The sequence below is a fragment of the Tamandua tetradactyla genome, chromosome 21 (assembly GCF_023851605.1).
Source record: "Tamandua tetradactyla isolate mTamTet1 chromosome 21, mTamTet1.pri, whole genome shotgun sequence".
NCBI lineage: Eukaryota > Metazoa > Chordata > Mammalia > Pilosa > Myrmecophagidae > Tamandua > Tamandua tetradactyla.
This window is the reverse complement of record NC_135347.1, coordinates 22,003,126-22,018,502: the sequence shown is the minus strand read 5'-3', so window position 1 is coordinate 22,018,502 and position 15,377 is coordinate 22,003,126. Positions and strand designations below refer to the sequence as shown.

Below are 15,377 nucleotides of genomic sequence, written 5' to 3'. Positions count from 1 at the left end.
TATTGTACTTTTCTGGTTCTATTTTAAATTTCTTTTTCTTTTCTATGTACTGCAAAAACTTCCATTCAGCTGCATCCGGTATACTCTGAACTATATTTGTTAACACTCCAATTAAAGTTCTGGCTAAAGGGGTAAGCTCAGAAACTACTTTCTTAATATATTAAAAAATCACTTGCACTACTTTTTGAGAAAGAGCTAATGATTTGAAATCTAATTTTTAATGTGGCTCTTTTTTTTTTTTTTCAACAAGGAGAAACTGTGTTCCCAATTCTAGGCAAGCAGTACCTTTTATTACCAATCAATTTAAAGCTTTGCCTTAAAATCAGTAATTTCACTATCCTGGGCAATAAAACTTATTGCTGAGGGCAGCATGATGGTGGCTCAGTGCCAAATTCTCACCTACCATGCTGGAGACACGGGTTCAATTCCCAGTGTCTGCCCATGCAAAAATAAAAAAGTTATTTCTGAATTTTTTAACATAAAGAACTTGGAAACCAATAGGTAACATAAAAAGATATTACATTTTTCATTAATCTTTTATTCCAAAATTAAACACTTAAGACAAAGAATTATAGGAGACTTATACTGTAATCCCACTATGTGCCTTAAAGCAACAGATATTCTCTTTTAAAAGCAGTAGCAAGTATTTCCATTAAACAAAAATAATAACTTCATTACTCATCAGTAGACCAATGAATAAAGTACAACTAAATTTGACATGATTGTCTGGAAACTAGATTCCTTTCTTTCTTTTCAAAGCTAAATATAGATATAATAATTGACTCCTATAGTCAACAATAGAAGATACTGAATGCTTTTTGTAGGTGGGAAATATAAAATGGTTAGTTTTTAAAATCTCAATCACTGTATCCAGGCTTGTAAATTGTTTATCCATGCATCAAATAGCCACAAAACAAAAAACACATAGTTGAAAAATGAAGATCAGACACATTCTTCTGCATTCATCAAAAGAGGATTGATAAACTCAAACCTTCAATCTTCTCCACAATGTCATCATCTGGAGTGAGCTGAACATGTTTTAGGAAACTGAGAATCAAAGTTGTCCAAACCAAACTACCGAGAAATATTTGATTTAAAGGGAGGTACCACTTGCTTTTGCACCATCATATTCCAATTATCATTTTGGAAGAATGAGTGTCCCTGAATATCAGCAAATTCTATTTAAGGATGACATCCCAACTATTCCTTTGGGTCTTTGTTGAGAAAACTCTTTAGGATTCCTGCAGCTTTTACAGACAGAGAACTTGGTGTATGAATTTGTTTTTCCAAAATAATTAGGAAGAGATCATCTGTGTTTTGATTAGGGTTATCAGAACTCCCAGCAATATCAAATGGAGACTGTACCGGTTTGAAACTATTATGTACCCTAGAGAAACCATGTTTTAATCCCGATCCAATCTTGTGGGAGCAGCCCTTTCTTTTATCCTGATTCAACACTGCAGGTTGCAATCTTTTGATTAGCTTATCTCCACTGAGATGTAGCATGCTCAATGGAGGGTGTGACTTTTGCTTAGATGGAGATGTGACTCCATCTATTCCAAATGGGTCTTGATTAGTTTATTGAACTCCTTTAAAAGAGGGAACATTTTGGAGACCGTCAGAAAGGATAGAACCCTCAGAGCTGATAGAAGGAGCAGATGTAGATGCTTGGAGAACAGTTGCTTCAGAGAAGAGATGTGGATGTTGGACATGCTTGAAGCCCAGTAGACATTGCCATGAGATGTTAAGTAAACCAGAACCTGGAGAGAACCAAGGGGAGCCAAGAGATGAAAGCTAGCCCGGGAGAAGCACAGTGAGGAACCCTACAGGAAAAGAAACTGAAAGCAGTGGAGCCCAGGAGCAAGGCACCAGCAAATGCCAGCCACATGACTTCCCAGTTCACAGAGCTGTTTCAGACCCATTGGCCTTTTTTAAGTTAAGGTACTCTTGTTGGTGCCTTAATTTGGACATTTTCATAGGCTTAGAACTGTAAACTTGTAACTTACTAAGTTCCCTTCTTAAAATCCGTTCCATTTCTGGTATATCGCATTCCAGCAGCTTACAAACTAACACAGAGATCTTCCTGCCATCATCTCAAGCATTAGTACTCCAAAAGCCCACCAATTGACACTGAAACCATAATCCTATCCTTGTAAAATTTGAGGAGCCAAGTAAGTAGGAGTACCACAGAAAGGGCTGGTTATATCTCCTGGTGGTAACCCTTCCTTACACATGCCATAGTCAGTGAATTTAATGAATCCATCAGAGTCCAGTAACACACTGTCAATTTCAAATCTCTTAAATTATCCCTCACTCATGAAGATAATTTAATGTTAGATTGATTTCTGCAGAGTAAAATCTGGCATGCTCTTCAGGAAGTTTTCTTTGCCACTGCATATGAAACATTAGATCTCCAGTCACATATTTTATAACAAAGAACAATCTGCTTTCTATTTGAAAGCAAGAATGCAGCCCAACAAGAAAAGGATGATTGGGTGCCTGCTCAAAAACATGTTTCTCTGTCTATATCTAATCAATTCCCAATCAAAGCTCATCATCACTGACAAGCTCTTTTTTCACAACTATTATTGCATAAATACATTCTAGTTTGGTTTTTTTTAATCCCATGGATAATACTTTGGCATAATTTCCTATTACTCAAAGCAAATAAAAATTCTGGAGATCTCAACTGGATGAAACTTTGACACTTTCCCTGGTGTTCATTGCCTCCTTTTCTTCACCGACTTGGACCAGATTCTCATGACCTGAACGATTATATGGAATTGCTGTCTGTACATGCATGGATGATGCTCCATGGGCATCATTGGTTCTGGTGGCAAAGAATGTTGCCCACATTCAATAGTGACAAGCTTGTGGCACTTATGAACCAGTGATTTGCATTTGATGCAACTTGGCATTCAAGTCCCTATATTTGGTCAGTGCTGATGGCACAGTGAGCATGGCTTGAAAAGTCTGATCATCTGCACAATAAAACTTTCTCCAGTGGTGTATATCCTCAGTGGGAAATGGATTTACCTTCTAGACAGGGCATTCCAGGATATTCTGATATGCAAGGGACTATGCGAATTAGAGTTCAGAATCCTTTTTAAGCTCATGAAGCCTAAAGGCTTCTTCTATCTCCAATTGCGATGATACTGTACAGGGGTCTTCTTCCTCATCCATCCTGTTCATTATCAACAGAACACATCTCAAGCCTCATTACAAAGGCCCTCAAAGGAGATTAAAGGCTCAAAATGTGTTATGGTATCACCACGATGGGAGGCTTTCACCAGGACCTGGAGAAAATGGTCACCCTCTATTCCAGTTCATATCTCAACAAAATTAAGATATGTTTCACAGTCTCTTCCAAAGGATGTAGTTTTAGAGAATAGTCTATGAAGAAAATTAATAATCCTTTTCAGGCACGTTAGAGTGAATATTTCTAAAGATCAAGTTGAAGAACAATTATTCTGAAAAGAAACATCAAAGGGTGGGTTAGTGGGAGAATAATAGTTTCTGGAATAAAACATAAGCATGGAGTAAGTTTTCTGAGAAGCCACCAGATTTTAGACTATGTGAGGTATGTGTGTATGTGTGAAAGAGTAAGAGCAAAAGAGGGAAAGAGAACTGGAGAGAGCAGGAATTTCTCATGTCTGCTCCCATCAATAATAATTTTCAAGAAATACAAAACAATTCCTAATTTTAACTCATTCTTTTCCTTTAGTGGAGAAACTAATCCACACAAGCAAGTAAAGGATTTCAGTACTGGAAAAATTCTGACAGCCTTTTGACTAGACTGAGACAGGATCTGGGCTTGGTTTGTAATCTCAGCCAACAGAAAGCCTTTTGACTAAGATGTCTGAGACAGGTATCAGGGCTTGGCTTATAAATTCAGCCAACAGAGTGAGATGGCATTACAAAAAAGGCAATAGAGAAATTATTTTAATATTTTGGTGGGTACTTTCAAGTGGCACTCAGCTTAGAGACTATCCCTTCCTGCCCCCAGAAACTAGGGCTCAGCAGAAAATTAAAACCATTTGAGATAGCATTACATATCTATTTGAATAGTTAAAGTTGAAAAGATTGATTTAGCAAATATTTGCAAGGATGTGGAACAACTAGAACCATCATGGACTGATGATAGAAATGCAAAATGATACAGCTATTTTGGAAAACATGTTGCCAGTTTCTAATAAAATTAAACAGTTACCAAATGACTTGGCAATCTCTGCTAGGTATTTATCAAAGAGAATGGAAAACATGTTTAGACAAAAACCTATATGCATATATATTCATAGTGGATTTATTCATCATTGCTAAAAACTGCAAATAACTCAAAGTCTTTCCACTGGTGAACGGTAAACTGGGGTACATCCACAAAATGGATAAATCTTAAACACATTATACTAAGTGAAAGACTCAAAAAAACTACACTCTATAAGTCCATTCATGACTTTCCTAAAAAGGCAAAACTGTAAGGATTGAAAAGAGAGTAACCCCCTGGGTAGCGGAAGTTTAATACAAAGAGACAGGATAGAATTTGGGGGGGTGTTGGAAATATTCTCTTCTTGATTGTGGTGGTTACACGACTGAATGCACTTGTCTAAGCATAGAACTGTATGCTAAAAAGGGTGAATTTTATACTCAATTTATAGTATTTCTTGTACTGTGAATTATATTGTTTAATTGGCAATTGCTGGTCCAAGGATATAGTGATTTTTGTGAAATTATTTTGTTACAGGCCGCCTTAGTGAATTTGCTTATTCTTGTATGTTTTCAATGAAATTTTTAGGCTGAGACTATCTCATCTTCACTTAAATGTAGTGTAATTTTGCTTGTTTTCTAAGTAAGTAACTTTCATTTCTTTTTTAATGTTTTCCATTTGCCTCAAATTTCCAAAACAATGTTAAATAGTGATACAACTAGCAAAGCTGTCTTATACCAGACATTTATAAAATGTAATGACTAGGGGTGGGCTATGGTGGCTCAACAGGCAGGAATGCTTGCCTGGAATGCTAGAGGACCTGGGTTCGATTCCCGTGCCTGCCCTTGTTAAAAAAAAAAAAAAAAAAAAGTAATGACTAGTACTTTCCAGATTAAATATTTTTGGCTATTTGTTTGAGATAAATATTCTTTATCTTGCATTCCTGTTTTCCTATTTTTTAAAAAACCAGCAGTGGATGTTGGATATAATATATTTTGGTTATTTATCCTAATAATTCATAGTTTTCTCTTTTGACATACTGACATGATAAAACATATTTCTAAACATTGTCATCCTTCCATTACTAGAATAAACTTTACTTGATTCTACTGTTATTTTAATGATGTTAAAATCATTTTCTTTATACTTTATTTAGAAGTTTTGAATCTATATGAGCTGGATTAATTTGTATTTTATAATGGTTCTTTATTTTTAAAAAGGGTTTCTTATTTTGGTTTGGGATATTATTGAAGTGTTTGTCCCTTTTTTATACTAACTCATATACCCATTATGGTACTGTTATCACTAAAGTAATTACCATTTTTAAAAATTTTTCATATGAAATAAAAAATATGGCTTTCCTAACCAATGCAGGAAAGTTAGGAGTTTTAGAAGAGAGTGGCAGATCTGACCACATAAAAACATTATATAGTTGTATAGTTAATAGCACATATAAGTGCCTGGGAGAAAATAAACACAGTAATAAAGAGTTAACAACTCTAATATTTAGAGGGATTCGAGAAATTAATAAAATAAATATATAAATAGTCCAAGTGAAAAAGCAGGCAAAGTATATGAAAATAAATACTTGAAAAAATAAAATAATTGGTAAATACATGAAAATATATTCAACCTCATTTTGTTTAGGAAAATCCAAGTTACATAATTATGAGAAACAATTTTTCATCTATCAGACTGGCAGAAATGTGAAAGATTAATACAAACCAGTGTTTGTGAGTGTGCAGGGCCTGGTATTCTTATACTCTTGGTGGAGTAATACTTTCTACAGTCTTTTGGAAAAGCAAATTGGAAAAATCTAATAAAACAAAAATATTTACATCCATTTCCCCAGAATTTATTCTACAGATATAATAACATAAAAATTTTCAGTTAGAGGTTCAAAAATTTCCATTGATTTTTTTTTTTTTTTTTTGCCATGGCAAAATATCAGAAGCCACTTAAATGGCTTTTAATAGAGGAATGGTTGAATAAATTATAATGCAACACAGTGAAAAAAATATTCAATAGCCCTTAAACTTACTGAGGCAAATCTTTGCATTCTGTTTGAAAAGATGCCTATCATAAATCATTATAAATAACAGGCAAATTGCAGACTTATAAATTGTATTACATGATGCTAGATATTTAAAAGTATTTGTTTGATTAGTGTACATAGATATGTCTTTATGAGCTTGTGAAAAATTCGGCACCATTACTCATTATATTGTTGATAATAGTAACCACTAATAATTGGGGTTGGGGTGGGGAGGGAGTTTGGAAGGACCCAGCTGGAAATTTGACGTTTTTTATTTTACAAATGTCGTAGTGGTAGAACATTTCCTCTTCTGTTTGAGAAAGCTGGAAAAAAGTTACTAAGGTTTTTATGTAATCAGCAAAAGTTGTTTGGAATGTATAATACATTTCCCCATGCATGCTGATAATGTATGCGGGTCAAATTAGAAAAGTTTATTTAACTCAAATGTGAACTGAGCCATATGTAGAACAAAGACTAGGCCTCAATAAATAATTGCAGAGAGAGTGAATGAATGGGTGAATCAATAGGAAAGATCAGGATGTTTACTAGATTGTATACTCTGGTGGGGAAGGAAAAGGTCTTCCTTATTCAAGATTGAATCGCCTTGAATAGTTGGTTCTCAATGACAAATTATCTAAGTGATATCCTCTCTTTTCCTAGGTGTGAAACTAATCTTTTATAATAAGTTATGCTTGTCTTAAACCATTACTAAAGGATACGTTTTTAAAATATAAAATCATGAGGCTTTTACGAAAATAAAATGAAAATATATTAAAGAATTTTTTGGCTCAATGAAAGAGGGAACTAGAAAAATGTTAAACACCAGTTCATGGAAATTTGAAAGACAAGATGCATGAGGCAATCAAGAGTACTGAAATAAGTTTGGTATTAGAGGCAAAAATCTGTCAAAATCTAGTTATTAGATGCAAAATTTGTCAAAATCTACAGGAAAACAAACAATTGCATCTTCACCAGCAAAAATCATTATATTACTATCAGTTTGCTAAAATGTAGTGAAATAGCTCAGAGACAATCAGAAGAATAAACCAAGAAAAAAAAATTCTATATAAATAGCAACTAAAAGGAACAAATACCTAGGAATAAACCTAATCAAGAATGTAAAGGACTTGTATATAGAAAAGTATAAATATAATACATAAAAGAAATCAAAGAAGACCTAAATAAATGAAAGGACATTATGTGTTCATAGATTGGAATACTAAATATTATTAAGATGCCAGTTCTACTCAAAGTAATTTATAGATTCAATGCAATCTCAATCAAAATTTCAACAACCTTCTTTGCAGAATTTGAAAGCCAGTCATCAAATTTATATGGAAGGGTAAGGGGTCCTAAATAGCCAAAGCCATCTTGAAAATGAAAAATGAGGTTGGAGGATACATACTTTCCAATCTTAGAACTTACCACAAAGCCACAGTAATCAAAACTGCATGGTACTGACACAAGAATAGGCATAGAGACTAATGGATTTGAATTGAGAGTTTAACATCAACCCTCACATTTAAGGCCAAATGATTTTTTACAAGAGGGCAAAGCCCATTCAATTGGAAGAAAATAGTCTCTTCAAAAAATGTTGCTGGGAAAACTGGATCTCCATTTGCAAAAAAATGAAGGTGGACTCCTACTGTTCTAGTTTGCTAGCTGCCAGAATGCAATATACCAGAAATGGAATGGCTTTTAAAAGGGGAATTTAAAAAGTTGCTATTTTACAGTTCTAAGGCCAAGAAAAGTCCCAATTAAACAAGTCTATAGAAATGTCCAATCTAAGGCATCAAGGGAAAGATACCTTGGTTCAAGAAGGCTGATGAAGTTCAGGGTTTCTCTCACAAGTGGAAGGGCACATGGTGAACACAGTCTACAGTTTCTCTCTCATCTGGAAAGGCACATGGTGAACATAGTCAGGGATCCTTTCTCATCTGGAAGGGCCCGTGACAAGCATGGTGTCATCTGCTAGCTTCTTCTCCTGACTTCCTATTTCATGAAGCTCCCCAGGAGGCATTTTCTTTCTTCATCTCCAAAGGTCGCTGGCTGGTGGACTCTGCTTCTCATGGTTATGTCGTTCTGCTCTGCTCTCTCCGAATGTCCTCCATTCTCCAAAATGTTTTCTCTTTTATAGGACTCCAGAAACTTCTCAAGACCCACCCAAATGGGTGGAGACACACCTCTAGCTAATCCAGTTTAACAACCACTCTTGATTAAATCACATCTCCAGGGAGATAATTTAATTACAGTTTCAAATATTCAATACTCAATAGGGGTTAGAAGACATGGCTGCCTTTACAACATGGAATTAGGATTAAAACATGGCTTTTCTATGGTCCATACATCGTTTAAAACCAGCACACCTACCTCACACCATATACAAAAATCAACTCAAAATGGATCAAGATCTATACATGAAAGCCAAAACTATTGAACTCCCAGAACTATAGAAGAAAACGTAAGTAAGTACCTTCAGGACTGTGTATTAGGCAATGGTTTCTTAGACTTTATATCCAAAGCACAAGCAACAAAAGAAAAAAAAAGATAAACAGGACTTCATGAAAATGTAAAACTTTTGTGCATCAAAGGCCCTTCTCATGAAAGTAAAAGGACAACCTATGTAATACCAGAAAATATTTACAAATCACATGTCCAATAGGGTTTAATGTCCAGATAGATAAAGAAATCCTTCAACTCAACAACATAACACAAACAGCCCTCTTTTTAAAATGGGCAAAAGACTTGCATAGACATTTCTCCAAAGAAGATATACAGGTGGCCAAAAAGCACATGAAAAAAGGCGCAACATCTTGGCCATTAGGGAAATGCCAATCAAAATTATAATGAGACCCATTTCACACCAACCAGAATGACTATTTTTAAAAAGTGGAAAATTACTAATTTAAAGAGAATGTAGAGAAACTGGAACACTCATTCATCGTTTGTGGCAAAGTAAAATGGTACAGCCACTGTGGAAGGCAGCTTGGCAGTTCCTCAGAAAGCTAAGTATAGAATTACCATATGAACAGGCAATTCAACATCTAAATATATACCCCCAAAGAATTGAAAGCAAGGACTTAAACAGATATTTGCACACCAATATTCATAGCAGCATTATTCACAATTGCCAGAAGGTGGAAATAATCCAACTGTCCATCAACTGATGAATAAATTAAAAAAACATATATATATAAGCATACAATGGAATATTATTCCGTTATTAAGAGGAAAGAAGTTCTGATACCTGTGACAACATGTATGAGCTTCAAGAAATTTTGTGAGTGAAATAAGCCAGACATGATCAGATAAATGTTGTATGATCTCACTGAGAAGAAATAATTAGAATAAGCAAATTCATAGAGTCAGAAACTAAAATACAGGTTACTGGGGTTCATGCTAGAGGTAAGTAATAACAGAGTTAAGTCTTTGGTACAGAGTTTCTGTTTGGAGTGATGAAAGAGTTTTGGTATGGATGGTATGATGGTATTATGAAAGATATTAACAGCAATGAATGTGGTTAAAGGTAAATTTTAGATGGTATATGTGTTATAAAATTAAAAAAAAAACATACAGCTATACCACACAGTGAACCCTAATGTAAACCATGGACTATATTTAATAGTATAATATTATTTCATCAATTGTAAGAAAAGATCCCACACCAATGCAAAGTGTTGATATTAGGAAAACTTTCTGTGTGAGTGGAGCAGTCTATGAGAACTCCATATTTTCTGCATGATATTTTTCTGTAAACCTACAACTTCTCTTAAAACATTAATTAAAAAATAAGCAATAGGGGATGCAAAGGTAGGTCAGTTGTAGAATTCTCACCTGCCATGTGGGAAACCTGGGTTCAATTCCTGATCCATGCACTTCCCCAAAAACAAACAAACAAAACAAAAGTTCAACAAATGGTGTTTGCAGTAATGGGATATTCACATGAAAAAATAATGAAATGTGACCCCGCCATACAAAATAAATAAATAAACAGGCAGACAAATAAATAAATAAGTAAGCAATTGCATCTCTACCTATAAAACTTCTCTTGCATGCCCCTGGACAAGAATCATTTGTATTTCTGTCAGTTTACGAACAGAATGGTACCATTGCTCGGACACAGTGAAAGACTCAGATAACTCAAAAGCTCATAAATGTTTGGACAAGACAGCACCTAGCATGCCATGGAACCCCCAGTAATCTTTTTTCCTCCATTTCAAAGTCTCACAGTTTTTCCTGACACTGTTTTCTCCCATCTCTTGGAGTCTCTCTTCCCCAATGTTCTCAACCTGTCCTAACACTACTGCAGAGGCAGCTCTGTGAGGCCTCCTGCTCCTTCCCTCTTCTATCCTTCTCTTTCCTCACCAAAGTCCCATTCATGGCTTCATGCAGGTCATCTCCATCAACTTTCATAGAAAGGACCAGGATTAAAATAGTTTATAAAAAGAAGCTATCAAACCTGTCTTAGTTTTCCAGGGCTCCTGTAACAAAGTACCACAGACTAACTGACTTAACAGAAATTTATTGTCTTACTGTTCTGGAGACTAGAAGTCAGAAATCAAGGTGTTGACATAGTCATGCTTCCTCTTAAAGAAGAGAAGCTGTTCGTATCTCTCGGCCGGCTTCTGGTGGATGACCAGCAGTCCAGTGTGTTCCTTGGTTGGTGGTGGTATATCCAATTTCTGTTTCCCTCATGTAGAAGTCAGTCTCTTTGTCTCTTTCTCTGTCTCAGTCTAGATTTCTTCTTACGAGGACACCAGTCATATTAGATTAGGATTCTTCCCAAGCCAGTTTAACCTTTCCTTAACTAATATTTTTAAATATCTTATTTTCAGATAGATCAGATTCACCTGATGGGGGTTAGGACTTGAATTTTTCCTTTTTGGAGGCAAAATTCAACCCATTAACACAGCTCCATACACTTTATTTGTCCTAAGATATACTAGCAGTAACAACAGTAGTAAAGATGCTTGTCCTAAATGAAATCTCTAATTGAAGGTATTTTTATTTGCTAGTAAAGTTAAGTAAAAATTTTTAGTTTATAGGGAACAAGTTTTTTATATAGGGCAAACAGTTAGGCAGCCCAATCCTGGCTGTTTTTGATCTTCAGAATTTCTGATTTCATGGAAAATGTTATATAGCAAAGGTCATATGAGTTTCAGTGGGCAGGGAGTCAAAGGTGGGTCTTTTATAAGTGGCAAGTTTGGAAATCTGTAATTGTTTATTCTTTGAAGGGGAAATTGGATATCCCACCACCAGCCAAGGAACACGCTGGACTGCTGGTCATCCACCAGAAGCCGGCTGAGAGATACGGAACAGATTCTCTTCTTTAAGAGGAAGCATGACTATGTCAACACCTTGATTTCTGACTTCTAATCTCCAGAACAGTAAGACAATAAATTTCTGTTAAGTCAGTTAGTCTGTGGTACTTTGTTACAGGAGCCCTGGAAAACTACTGTTGTTACTGTAGTAAACAGTAAATAAACAAATACAGATTTCCAAATTTGCCACTTATAAAAACTTTACTAGCAAAATAAAACTTTTTTTGCTAGTAAAAAAAACTTTACTAGCAAATAAAAATACCTTCAATTAGAGATTTCATTTAGGACAAGCATCTTTACTACTGTTGTTACTGCTAGTATATCTTAGGACAAATAAAGTGTATGGAGCTGTGTTAATGGGTTGAATTTTGTTCTAGTTTGAAAGCTGGAGTATGCAATATACCAAAAATGGCATGGCTTTTTAAAAGGGGAATTTATTAAGTTGCTAGTTTACAATTATAAGGCCTTGAAAATGTCCAGATTAAAGTAAGGCTATAAAAGTGTCCAATCTAAGGCATCCAGGGAAATATACTTTGGTTCAAGAAGACCAATCATGTTCAAGGTTTCTCTCTTAACTGGAAAAGCACATGGTGAACATGGTAACATCTGCTAGCTTTCTAGGTTCTTGTTTCATGAAGCTTTTTCTTTCTCTAGGTTTCTTGTTTCATGAAGCTCCCCCAGGGGTGTTTTCCTTCTCCATCTCCAAAGGTCTCTAACTGCATGGGCTCTAAAGCTTATCCCAAAATGGCTCCCTCTTAAAGGGCTCCAGTAAGCAACCCCACCTTAAATGTGTGGAGACACATCTCAATGGAAACTATCTAATCAAAAGTTACCACCCACAATGGGGTGGGTCATATCTGCCTGGAAATAATCAAAAACTCCCATCCAGCAATACTGAATGAGGATTAAAGACCTTGGCTTTTCTTTACAACAGATTAGAACAACAGATTCAAACTGGCACAGGGACAGTGTTGGGTAAATTACTAAGTTCCAGTATTGTCCTTTAAAGTCATTCTCTTTATGAGTCATCTTATGATGACAAAGTGTTATAAATAATACACTTTCCTCCTTATAGAAAATGGAAGCATTGTTATGAAAGGTTTTATTTATTTAAAATAAAAGTTGATCACATTATTGTAGTGGTTTGGAGCATTTTAATTCTGCAATAAGTCTTCTGTTTTTATTGAAATGGTCAAAAAGTTGAAATACCTAATTAAATGTTTTTTATTTTTCTTTATTATTAATTTTTTTAATATAACAACAAACCAAAACATTTTTAAATATGATCATTCCGTTCTACATATATAATCGGTAATTCACAATATCATCACATAGTTGCATATTCATCATGATCATTTCTTAGAACATTTGCATCAATTCAGAAAAAGAAATAAAAAGACAACAGAAAAAAATTCATACATACCATACCCCTTACCCCTCCCTTTCATTGATCACTAACATTTCAATTTACTAAATTTATTTTAACCTTTGTTCCCCCTATAATTTATTTTTATTCCGTATGTTTTACTTGTCTGTTGATAAGGTAGATAAAAGGAGCATCAGACACAAGGTTTTCACAATCACACAGTCACATTGTGAAAGCTATATCGTTATACAATCATCTTCAAGAAACATAGCTACTGGAAAACAGCTCTACATTTTCAGGCAGTTCCCTCCAGCCTCTCCATTATATCTTGACTAACAAGGTGATATTTGTTTAATGCATAAGAATAACCTTCAGGATAACCTCTCAACTCTGTTTGGAATCTCTCAGCCATTGACACTTTATTTTGTCTCATTTCACTCTTCCCCCTTTCGGTTGAGAAGGTTTTTTCCATCCCTTGATGCTGAGTCTCAGCTCATTCTAGGATTTCTGTCCCATGTTGCCAGGAAGGTCCACACCCCTAGGAGTCATGTTCCATGTAGGCAGGGGGAGAGCAGTAAGTTTACTTGTTGTGTTGCCTGGAGAGAGAGGCCACATCCGAGCAACAAAATAGGTTCTCTTCGGGGTGACTCTTAGGCCTAATTTTAAGTAGGCTTGACCTATCCTTTGTGGAGTTAAGTTTCATATGAACAAACCCCAAATTGAGGGCTCAGCCTATTGATTTGGTTGTCCCCACTGCTTGTAAGAATATCAAGAATTCTCCCCTTGGGGAACTTGAATTTTCCCCCTTTCTCACCATTCCCCCAAGGGGACTTTGTGAATACTTTTTTACTCATGGTTCAAAGCACTCTGGGATTTGTTGGGGCATCACTCTGGACAAACATACAAAATCTTATGCCCTACTTAGGATTTCAGATACTTATGGTGTTCAATTAAGCTGTCCACATAAGTTATATTAGGAACTGTACTAGTCCAAGTATAAATTTTGTACCAAATAAACATTTTTTGCTTTAGTCTCACACATAAGTTGAAATTTTAAAATATTAATTATCATCTATTTTCAACACCATGTAGTAATGACATTCCTTTGTTCTTCCTCATGCAAAAACATTTTTAAATTTGTACATTTAGTCACTATCATTATACACTCTAGGCATTCCTAGATTATACCATCTCAGTCTTTATTGTCTGTCTTTCTTTCTGATTTCATTTGTGCCCCCAGCCCTCCTCCCTCTATCATTCTCACATTCAGCTTCATTCAGTATACTAACATAATTGTATTACACTTAGGTAGTATTGCACTATCCATTTCTGAGTTTTTGCAGTCAGTTCTGTTGTACAATCCATATCCCTTCGGCTCCAATTACCCAATATCTTACTCTATTTCTATCTCCTGATGGTCTCTGTTACCAAGGAAATATTCCAAGTTTAATCATTAATGTCAGTTCATATCAGTGAGACCATACAGTATTTGTCCTTTTGTTTCTGGCTAATCACACTCAGCATAATGTCCTTAAGGTCCATCCATGTTGTTACATGCTTCATAACTTTATTCTGTCTTACAGCTGCATAATATTCCATCGTATGTATATACCACAGTTTGTTTAGCCACTCATCTGTTGATGGACATTTTGGCTGTTTCCATCTCTTCACAATTGTAAATAATGCTGCTATAAACATTGTATGCAAATGTTTTATTGATAATGGCCATTCTGGTGGGTGTGAGATGATATCTCATTGTGGTTTTGATTTGCATTTCCCTAATAGCCAGGGAAGTTAAGTATCTTTTCATGGGCCTTTTGGCCATTTGTATTTCCTCTTCTGAGAAGTGTCTGTTCAAGTCTTTTGTCCATTTTGTAATTGGGTTGTCTGTCTTTTGTTGTTGAGTTGAACAATCTCTTTACATATTCTGGATACTAGACCTTTATCTGATATATCATTTCCAAATACATCTCCCATTGTGTAGGCAGTCTTTTTACTTTCTTTTTTTTTTTTTTTAAAGGAAAGACAGAGAGAAGGAAGGAAGGATAGAAGGAAGGAAGGAAGGAAGAAAGGGAAACATTTTTAAACATTTTCTTGTTTTATTGTATTCTGTTTCTCCGTTTTTGTTACATGGGCTGGGGCCGGGAATCGAACCGAGGTCCTCCGGCATAGCAGGCAAGCACTTTGCCCGCTGAGCCACCGCGGCCCGCCCTCTTTTTACTTTCTTGACAAAGTTCTTTAATACACAAAAGTGTTTAATTTTGAGAAGTTCCCATTTCTTTCTTTCTTTCTTCAATGCTCGTGATTTGGGTGTAAGGTCTAGGAAACCGCCTCCTATTGTAAGATTTATAAGATATTTCCCTACATTTTCTTCTAACAATTTTATGGTCTTAGATCTAATATTTAGGTCTTTGATCCATTTTGAGTTAGTTTTTGTGCAGGGTGTGAGAT

General features: G+C 35.3%; 1 long non-coding RNA gene and 1 pseudogene across 1 annotated transcript in view; one reads left to right on the top strand and one right to left on the bottom strand.

Moving 5' to 3' along the window:
- The window catches only part of LOC143665527 (uncharacterized), a 78,492-nt gene that overhangs the window by 4,077 nt on the left and 59,038 nt on the right, over window positions 1-15,377 (top strand). The gene's annotated exons all lie outside the window — the stretch shown is intronic.
- Window positions 2,067-15,377, bottom strand: part of LOC143665760 (protein kinase C iota type pseudogene) — a 70,124-nt pseudogene continuing 56,813 nt past the window's right edge.